The sequence below is a fragment of the Sciurus vulgaris genome (genome assembly GCF_902686455.1).
Source record: "Sciurus vulgaris genome assembly, chromosome: 3".
Lineage (NCBI taxonomy): Eukaryota > Metazoa > Chordata > Mammalia > Rodentia > Sciuridae > Sciurus > Sciurus vulgaris.
The window spans coordinates 8,296,528-8,306,948 of record NC_136463.1 but is presented as its reverse complement, the minus strand read 5'-3'; the positions used below and the strand labels follow the sequence as shown (position 1 = coordinate 8,306,948).

The window sequence follows — 10,421 nt, the reverse complement described above, 5'->3', positions numbered from 1 at the left end:
AAATGAGCACAGACACCTTTGACTCTGCATGCTGGACAAGGCTGGACTCTGACACATACTTAGTGTTTCCAACCATGTTCATGGGAGCTACAGAGAAGACTCAAACTGCGTCAGGCAGTGTCACCAGAAGACACTGGCAGAGGAATGTCTCAATAAAAGAGCCCAGTATCCAGCTACTATGTCATGAAGCACCAAGATCCTGCCTGGATCCCAGCTGCCACCTGAGAGAAGAGGGTCCTTCCGGAAGTCCACCTGGGTGCAACCCACACAAAGAGAGCTGAACCTGGAGAACACCAGCCCTCAAGATCCAACTCCCCTGCCCTAGCCTTCTCGGATGGCTTTGATGTCTGAGAGCCTGCAGGACTTCCATGCTGATTCTTGGCCATTCTGGAACCTGAGGTGGGAGGGGCAGGTCCAAACACCCTTCCCAAGCTGCTCACAATGTATGAATGGCGGCATCTTTAGAAAGAACAGGAACGAAACCCAAGATCGATTTGACTCAAGTGTAGTTAACTATTCACTCTATATCCAGCCAGCAAACAAGAAGAATCGCTGGGTCCAAAGGCATGACGGGCGGGGGAGGTGGGGCAGGCAGGGAAGGGTGTGGGGCACAGCCTGGGAGCCGCGGTGGGGCGGGGAAGAGTGTCAGGAGCAGGAAGCAGCAGAGGCAACGTTTTCCACAGGGAGGAAGGTCCAGGTCTGGGAGAAGGAGTCTCCTCCGGCTGCAGTGGCCCCAGCCATGTCTCTCCTGGCTCGCTCAGGTCCACACGTGGCTGCTCCTTAGGGTGAGGGTCTTTGGTTTCCACCCATATGCCTCCACAAGTCCAGAAGTTTCTTTATTCTCCAAAATAAAAAGTCTTAATCAAATCCAGGGCTCTTGACTCCCAAGAGGTGATCTGACCTCAGCCAAGTCCTTCAAGGGGTGCTGGGAGTCCCTCAAGGGTGCGCTGGTCCCGGGAGGCTTCCTGGTGGTGGTGTGGGCAGGAAGGCCAGTGCTTGGTCATTCTCCTGGGCCTGTGAAATGAAGCAGTGAAAGAGTTAGACATGGGCTTCCTCACTGGCCACAGGTACCTCCAGGCTCAGCCTCACTTTTCTGACTTCGGTCCCTAATATTCAAGTTAATGTCATCACTGAACAGAATGTTAAAAATGCAGTCATTTAGTTAAGAAAGGAGACCTATTGACACTTCCTAGGAACACCCTGCACAGCAGCCCCTGCCCAGACTCAGTTGAGGTTGGAAATTCGGTTTTCCAGCTGGTCACCATCATACCTATGTAACGGGGCCAGGAGCATGGAAGTGTTAGATTTCCCACTTCACAGGGAGGAAAGCTGAGGCCCAGAGAGTGCCAGTATCCTCAGTTACAACCACAGAGTCCACCCTAACCCTCCCCCTCACCCTCACCCTAACGTCCACCCTGGATGAAACTTCTCTCTACTGTCAAAACTCCCTCGGCAACTAATGGGGACCTCTCCAAGAGTGGACGGTGGCCTGGTGGAAGGAGGAAACCATTAAACACGTTTCTCTCTCCCTAACACTGACAGCAAAGAAATTAAGATGGACTGGGACTCCCCATCTCTTCCTCGCACCCCTAACCCCCATTACTAAGTAGCAAAAATATTTAGCACCGCAAAAAGGCCTCACAGGACTCGGCTATTCTAAAGTTGATGGGACTCAGCAAGGGGCGTCAGCAGCCTGTCCACAGAGGCAGACAACCCGGTTCTTCATGGAGGAGGCTGCTCTCTGGTTTCTGATTCCAGCATTCCCTGTCGACCCACAAGGACCAACTGAGATGACTATGCATCTGTGCATTCACTGGTACCTCCCCGGCTCGATGCTAAGTCAGACAGGCAAGCCCAGCCCTCCTAGGGCCACCAGGGAGGCACTGTGCACACAGGAAACCAGGCGGTAATATCTGCAGGGAAAGAGCCTAGTGGTCCTGAAATCCAGACTGTGAGCATGGCGGCTCTGCCTGGGGCAAAGGCCTGTCCTTCCTCAGGCGAGGTGGCTGAACCCTAGGCAGGGATGGAGCCGAGCCACAAGCCCAGGGAGGAGGGTGCTAATTGCCAGATGTCACAGGGAGGCCCCAGGGCACTGAGTAGGGAGAAGATGCTCAAAGACATTTCTCGGCAGGGGAACTGGGAAAGGAGACAGAGTCTGCATTTCAGAGTCACCTACAAATAAAAACCCCAAAAGGCAGCCAACGTGCAGACACAGAGGCGCTCTGCTGCTCTCTGAAGAGTGGCCAAGAAGGAAACTGGGTGTCTTCACCCTGGTGTTGCCCAGGCCCTCTGGACACTCCCTTCCAGCTGGACCTGAAAACACCCCAAACAAACCCAGAGTTCTCTAACTTTCCTCCGGGTTCCTTTTCCCTCCTGGGCAGCAGCCCTCCGAGCCATCTCAGAGAGCCACACGGGCACGAAGCCTTCTCCCCAGGGAGATGCCTGCAGCTAGCAAATTAATTGGCAGCAGCCGGGACTTCCTTCTTGTTGCCTGGCAACTACATGCACTTGGCAGAGGGACTTAAACACAGAGGCATTTGCAAAATAGAATAAAAAGTAAAAATGCAGCTCCCCAGAATCTCGTCCCAACGGCAGACCCAGCCCAGGGGAAGGGGGCGGGCGGAACTGGGAGTGAGGGAATCAACACAGGGAAGGAAAATGAGGGTAGGACAGGAGCAGATCCTCCCAGGCCCCCAAACCCTTCTTGGCATAGCATCTGTTTGGCTACAGACACGCCTCCGTCAGCCTGGAGAAAGGCACGCCGTCAAAGGCACCTCGAGATCTAAGATTATTACAGCAAAGTTTTACAGCGCACTGCTGTTCAAGTCTGTCCTTCATCCATCACTCCACAGGGGCGCCATTGGGGCCAAGGTGACACAGCCTTAGGGCGGGGGCGGGACCTGCCCTCACCCTACCCAATCCCCTGGCACCCGACCATTTTCACGCCTATTGCCACGGCCACTGGGAGCTGATTGGACGAGCCCTCCGAGGCACGGCCTTGCCCTTCAGCCCCCCTCTGGCCTCCTCCACACCTCCCAGCCAGAAGCAACAGTGGCTCCCAAACGCATCCTCATCCTGACGCCTGCCACCTCCAAGTGGCACGCGGGCCCAAGGGGCTGTGCAGGGGGACTGAGCCGAGGTCCCGGGTCACCCAGGTGGGCCCTGGATGTCATCGCCAGTGTCCTGATGAGAGAGGCAGAGGGAGATTTGACATGCAGAGATAGGGGTGCTGGGATGATGGACATGGGAGCCTGGGAGGGCTTAAGAGGGGGTCATGAGGACAGGAGAGCAGGTGGCCCGAAGCCAGGAAAGGAAGGACTCCTCCCTAGAGCGTCCACAAGAAACCAGTCGTAGAGACACCTTAGCTCCCTGAAACTGCTCTCAGGGCACGCCAGGTCCCTCAGGGGCTTTTGTCTTGATTTGTTTGGGGTTTTTTTTTTTTTTTTTTTTTTTTTTTTTTTTTTTTGCAGTGCTGGGCATTGAACACAGGGTCTCAGGGTCTCATGCTTCACCACTGAGCCACACTCCCAGTCCCAGCCGAACAGATTTTTGAAGAGATGATCACAGCAGGGATAGAAGTTAACAGTGAGATGGAGCTGGAGCTGATCTGCAGGGGCAGGTCCAGAATTTGATTTCCAGAGGTCTAACCAACACTGTAGGCTCGGAAGAGAAGAGGCGGTCTCCCAGAGCAACTGAGGCACGGGGCAGCCCCAGCCTAAAGTGAGCTGCTAAATTACTCCATGTGCTGCCTGCGACTTGGACAGGTGGCTTAATCTCTTAGAGCCTTACTTTCATCATTGCAAAACAGAGATAATATTATTATCTATCTTGCAAAGCTCTTAGGATTAAAAGATAATATATCAAAAGTACCTAGCATATGGCAGATGCCAAAGAAGTGATAACTCTTGAAAGATTAGGCAGACATGGGCAGAAGCTGCGAGTTGCTAACCCCAATATCTACTCTCCCCTTTCTATTCAATAATAGAACTCCGATTTTTGGTGGGCAAAAAAGACTACATTTCCCAGCCTCCTGTGTGGCTAAATAAGATCAGGTAACTAACTAAGATCTGGTCAATGAGATGTAAGCAGAACTACTGGAGTAATTTTGGTGAGGCTGCTTAAAGGTGCTAGAAGGAGCCCAATTTTTACTTTCAGCTTTCGATGAGGGACATAATGGTTGGTGCCCCAGCAGCCATCTTGGTCTACGAGGACACTCAAAATGGAAGTCATGCACTCAGATGCTCCAACAAGATGAGATCCTGGATCCTTGGTCACTCCAGTGCTACTGCACTAGTCTAGGATGGCCTGCCTCTGGATTTTTTGTTATGTAAGAGAGAAGGAGGGAGAGAGACTTCTGTTTTAGGTAAGTCCATGCTGTTTTAGAGTTTTCCAGTAATTATAATGGATACAATATATTTCAGATCTAGGCAAGCAGGATCCAGAGACATTCTAGAGCAATGGTCTTCAAAGGATAAGCCTGGACCGAGGGCTTCAACATCACAAGAGCACCTTGGAGATGAAAATTCTTGGGTCCTATCCCAGACTTACTGCCTCAAAAACTCGAGTGGGGGCCTGTGATTTGTGTTAACAAGATTCCAAGTAATTCTGATGCAGTCAAGTGTGAGAGCCACTGTTCCAGAGCAGGATTTCTCCACCGGCCGCATTTGGAGCAAAGTAACTCTTGGTGGTGCAAACTTGTCCTGGGTGTGGTAGGATGCACACCAGCCTCCCCGGCCTCTACCCACGAGCACCCTGTCCCAGTCGTGACCAACAGAAATGTTTCTCACATTGCCATGTGTCCACGGTGGGGGAGGAGGCAGCAACGTTGCTCCCAGTTGAGAAACACTGCCCCGAGAACCTTCCTCCACGTGGACTGCACGTCAGAATGACTCTGGGGAGCTTTTCGGAACACCAGTGCCCAGGCCTCGCCCCTGCTCCTGCCCAGGTACATCAGAATCAGGGAGGGCGGGACCAGGGCAGCCGCTGCGGCTCCCTGGGTGAGGCCTGGGTCGGCCGGCGTCAAGAACTGCAGCAGCAAAGGGCCAGGCCCCAAGAGACGCTACTCCAAGCTGCAGGAAGGTTCTGCGTGGCGAAGGCGCAGAGGACACAAGATGCTCCTGAGCAGAAACTCGCAAGAAGAGTGAGCAGAGCAGAGTCGGGAACCCACATCCCAGCGGCCAGATGGGGTGGAATTCCTGGCAGCTGTGTCACTTGGTTTCCCATAAGAACAGGGTGGACACCTTTCAGTCCCTCACATGAATAACCACACAAAGCCCCAGTCCCTCCCCTCATAAACAGGGCACACGGGAGCCAGCTCCCACAGGGTGCAATAAACATGAGCTCACCGGGGAGCACTGACTTCACATGGCGATGCAGCACTCGCTGGTCGGGCCTGTCTGGAGGGGGGAGAACAGATTCCCTTTCCAGTGGGTCGACCCTATGGGCACCGAAACCTGGGTGTGCTCCGAGCAAGGAGAGACGTCACAGATACCTGATTTGCTAAATGGGCTCGGCCACAAGTTCATAACTCAGATGGAAGGGAGAAGAAGGAAGAAGTGAAGAAGAAGCCAGCCACCACGAGAGGGGGGAAGCTGAACAAACCGAGGCTCTGACCCCTTAAGGAGAAACATCCAACCCCACGTCGGTTCTTTTTCCCGCAGGGACTGTCTGTTTCACTCTTTAGTTCATCCCCAGCCTGCCCTGCGGACATGCTAAGGCTGGACGTCCCTTGTGTCTCTTGGATCACATAATTAAGACCAGGATGTCAAGAAGGGTAGGCAAGGGGAGGTGGAGGAAAGGAGGAGAGGAAAAGACAGGAAAGGAGGTGAGAGAAATGAAGGAGGGAAGGACAAGAAAAAGAGGAGGAGGAGGAGGAGCCAAAGACGCCGGTGGTCTCTGGTGTGCCAGGTCTTCTAAGGACCAGCATTAAATGGCGTCTCTGTTCCCTACTATCTCAGCCTGGCCGGGCTGGTCAAGATGGAAAGAGGAGGGCACAGGCATGAGTTGATAAAACATAGAAAAGCCAGTCCCAGGGTCTCTCAGAAGCCACATAGAGAGGACGGAATGTCCCTGCATGTCCCGTCCTTCCCTGGGGACCCTGCTCTGCTGTCAGTCCATCGAATGCAGATGACTGGCACAGGGGAGAACACGCCCAGATGCTCCGTACCAGCAGCCCCACAGAGGCAGGAACCCAGGTCCCCTGCCAGGGCCCTCTGCTGTTCCGAGGGACTTCCAGCAGGCCACTGTGTGCAACAGCAGAGTCCTAGGAATTGAGGACTTCGTTGCTGCCACTGGCCGCTTCCAATGCCCCCAACTCCCCTTCCTCACCCTGACCCCTCCCCACAAATACATCCCCCACTTGACTAAGACCCCTGGGTTCCCTCCAGCCTGTAAACCCTGTGTGCAAACGTCCTGACTCTTGCAAATGTGTTAAAAAATAAACCTTAAAAAGCTTCCAGATGTTCTGTTTGTGTTGTGGTGTTTCTGTGCTCTGGTCTCCAGAGGCCAATACATGATGCACATGTATTTTCCTGACGGCCCACAGGAAAACAAGGCAGCCAAGAGGCACAGCCAGGGGCAAGGGGAGGTGACCCCTCCCCAGGATGCGGGGACCCATCCACTCCGACCGCAGAGCGCGCCCGGATCCTTCCCCTTTCTCTTCCACGGTCATCCCAAATCCCACTTCCTCCTCTCTGCCAGACCAGACACACCTCTTCGGGATTCATGGCACAACACGCAAAGGCCTTCAAGGCTACGGAGTCAGTCTGAGATTCACAATCGGGAAGCGTTCAGGTTGGTCTTTCCCCAAGCACCCACCTCACTTCCCCATTAAACTTCTCATACCAACTGTTTTTGGGACACTGATTAGGGACAAAATGACACGGGAGTGACCCTCCTACTTAAGATGTTAAAGACTGTTTGCAGGGACCGTGGTAGGAGCTAGACCAGCCAGGACAGGGAGCGCAGTTCAGGGCTTGCCGGGGGCCCTTCTGGGGCTGTGGCCTCTGACCTACAGGAAGGGGACTGCCAACGGGCTCCTTGTGCACACACCGCCACACACGCACCTTCCCACCACGCACACACCCGGGCCCCGGGATCCTTCGCCCAAGGTGACGCCTGTTCCCTTTGATGCTCGCCGGGTGTGTTCCCATTGGGTGAACACCAGACCTCAATAAACCGGGCATATCAAGAGGCCGGTGGTTTGCAATTGCACCCGCCTGTTATCTCTGGCCGGGTGGGGCTGCTTCGCGGTTCACCATTGAAAAGCAGAACTTACAGGTAGATCAAAGACCCTTCCGAACCTGCCGGCCTGGATCCCTGTTTATCCCCTGTGGACTGTTTCTAAAGATGGACTTTAAAGATAATGGTACCCCGGGCCCGAACTCCCTTGGTGTCCTCATCTTATCCTGCAACATGTCCCTCTGGGTCACCCGGCAGCCAAGGTCTTGCTTGCCCCTTCTTTGGATGGCCCACTTCTCAACAGCACGTGGGGGAGGGGCCCCGCAGGTGCTCCTGTCCCCGCTGTGAATCACGCCAGGCAGGAGGTTCCAGAGAGGAGGTCATTTATTACCTGCTTTCCTCAGCAAGAATAAACTGCCAGGTCCCCACGCCTGGTCCCCAGAGTCTCCTGTTGGACTGCGGTCTACCCAGATGTTAAAGGGTCCATCTGCAGTGAGGACACAGCGTGACCTCGGAGTCGTGTGTATCTGGGACACTAAGAGGAACTGCCCACTGCCTGGGGAGAGAGCACAGGCCCTCCGCCGTCGGGGCAGGCAGGCCTTGCACCTCCTGAGGGCTCCTCAGCCCACCCAGTAGGTCTGCCAGTGTGCAGGGGTATCGAGGTTATCATCTGTGCTGGAGAGGACGGAGGAAGAGGGAGAGAGAGGAAAGAAGAGAGCAGCAGGCCAAGCAAACCACCAGCAACACAAGCTGATTATCCTAAAAGTACAACAGGGACCCGGGGCAGGGCACTCACTCCTACCAACGGGAAGACCCTGCAGGTGGCTTGTCTCCTTGGAGACCACCAAGCTTAGTCACCTGCCAGCTGATCAGGGTTCGAGTCCTGAATCACCCTCTTAGAAGCTGCAGGATCCTGGGCAAGTTACCTCTGTTCCCTTTAACTCATCCACACAGCAGGGAGAACAGCAGCACCTAATGAGGACTGAGTTCAGCACTAAGGACTTGGGGGGCAGTACTTGTCCTTATTCCTCTATTTCCAAAACTCTAGCACTATCTCTATTAAAGAGCACAGACAGCGCATGCCCAAGGACGGAAGGACATTCCCGACCTTCCGTGGCTGTTTTTCTAGCACAGACCATCGCCGACATGTGTACTAAGAGGTCCAGACCCATCCTCCATTACTTTTTTAATTGATGAAGCTGTTCTAGCACCTGAATTAGCGTTCAGCTCCCTTCCAGGTCTCCACGAGCACTCCTACACTCCAGAGGACACAGGTCACGAGCGGGCACTGAGACAGGAGTCGTGAGTGGGGCCGGGGCTTAAGAAGCCCCCAGTGATCAGCAGTTCAGCCACTGATAAAAGCCGAGGCGATCTGAACTTCAGCCGAAATACGGGGATCCTGCGTTGCTCTGTGTGTCCCCGTCCTTCCAACGCTGCCTTCCTTGAACCCCAGGTTGTGGTTGGAAGCCACTGTTGGCTCTCATTAGTGACACTGCCACCTTCACAGACAGGTCTGGCCACCTCCATGGGAAATGGCATCCTGAGGGCTCTGGTGACACGTGGCCTGGCCAGCTTGTGGCTTCCGTGCCAAGGTGACAGGGGGAGCTGGGGCCCCCGCCGTCCCATCGCAAGGAGCCCAGGCTGTTACCCAAGGCTGCAGCTGGGCTCTCTGAGGCCTGGGAGGTCAGGCAGCAAGTTCACTGAGCAGGCCACCCACACGGCACATCAGGGCTGCTGGACTGTCCCCAGGGCGAGAGCTGCACTGGCCCTTGGCCCTGACTCGGAAGGCTCCACCATATGGCTTCCTTTGGGAACAGAGAGGAAGAAAGGGAGTGAGCCAGGGGAAGAGAGCCACGCTTCCCCCTGGGTACTGGGAACCCTCCCTGGGCAGGGGCCTGGAGGGTTAGCCTTGTCCCCAGCAGGTCCAAGAAAAAAGAGGGTGTCCAATAAATGCAGAGTGATGGGTGACATGCCCAAGGAGCTCAGGTCTCCTCTGGGACAGGCTCTCTTTCTTTCTCTCTTCCCCAGATGTGTTCCCAGGGTCTGATCTGAACTTCAAACACCCTGGCGTCTGGGTCACTTCACACTCTTTCAATTAAAGACCCAAACTGGGTTTTCATGTTTGCAGAGAACACTGACCAAAAGTGTAGGCAGCTGAGCAAAACAGGAAGAGAATGACCTGCTGTCCCCTCCCCTCCAAGTCCAGGGAGGGGGACCAAGCAGGGAAACACAAACTTGATTGCTCTGGCCTCCGAGCGGGGGTCCCCCCTAAACCCTCCCTGCTCTCCTGACAGCTCTTCTCTCCTCTTGGTCCGCAGGCCCCAGTCCCCATCCTGCGCGGCAGGACTGGGTGGGGAGCTGGGTGAGGCTCTGGCCGAGGACAGAAGCTGGGAAGGATCCTGTGGCACAGCTGCCAGGAACAGAGCAACCTTCCCAGGTTGCCCGGCATGCTGGGACTTGCTGGAAACCAGAGCTGGGGCTGGAGAAGGGGGTGGACAGTGGAACCAGAATTCAAAGGGGCAGCCGAAGGAGGGGGCCCTCGCCTCGGATGGGGGGAGGGGGAGGCTTCAGTGAATCATGTAAATTGGAGACAGAAAGGAAGTCAGGGCACCTTCATTTCCTCCCTCTCCTAATAGGAATTATCTCATTAGCCCCTGAGCTTCCTAGAGGCGAACTTGAAATGATTCCTGTAATGGGGATTTCAATCTACGGCCCCCTCCCCCGGCACTCTTGCTCCCAGGAGAGCCGAGGAAACTCTTAAAGGGACGGCACAGAAAGAGGTCAGCTCAATGTGCTGAAGACCTCATCCTTCCTACCACCTAGGTACTGCCCTTCACCCTGTGGAGGAATTTATTGTGGGGACACAGTCACAGATTTGGTGATAAACTGAATAACACACAACCCTCCAATCTCTCTACCCCTGCAAAAAAAAAAAAAAAAAAAAAAAAGAGAGAGAGAAAGAAAGTAAAGAAAAAGAAAAAGACATAGCCACCAGTTCCGATCCCTGCAAGCTAGGAATGTTGCCTTCTAGGGAGAAAGGGATTGAGTTAAAGATTTTTGAGATGAGGAAATTGTCCTGGATAATCTGGGTGGGTCTTAAATGCAATCACAAGCACACAGAAAAGAGGAAAGTGGAAGGAGATTTGAGTAGAGAGGGGAGAAAAAGGAAAGAGATCCCCATGGCAGAGGTGACAGTGATGTGACCATAAGCCAAGGAACACAGGCAGCCCCCAGAAGCTGGG

At 54.3% G+C, this 10,421-nt stretch overlaps 1 long non-coding RNA gene across 1 annotated transcript in view; it reads right to left on the bottom strand.

Moving 5' to 3' along the window:
- Window positions 1-234: 234 nt before the first annotated feature.
- LOC306656821 overlaps window positions 235-10,421 on the bottom strand; it is a 142,549-nt gene continuing 132,362 nt past the window's right edge. The window contains exon 3 of the long non-coding RNA XR_013762651.1: window positions 235-1,014. This is a non-coding gene — a long non-coding RNA (uncharacterized lncRNA). The remainder of the gene's footprint in view (window positions 1,015-10,421) is intronic.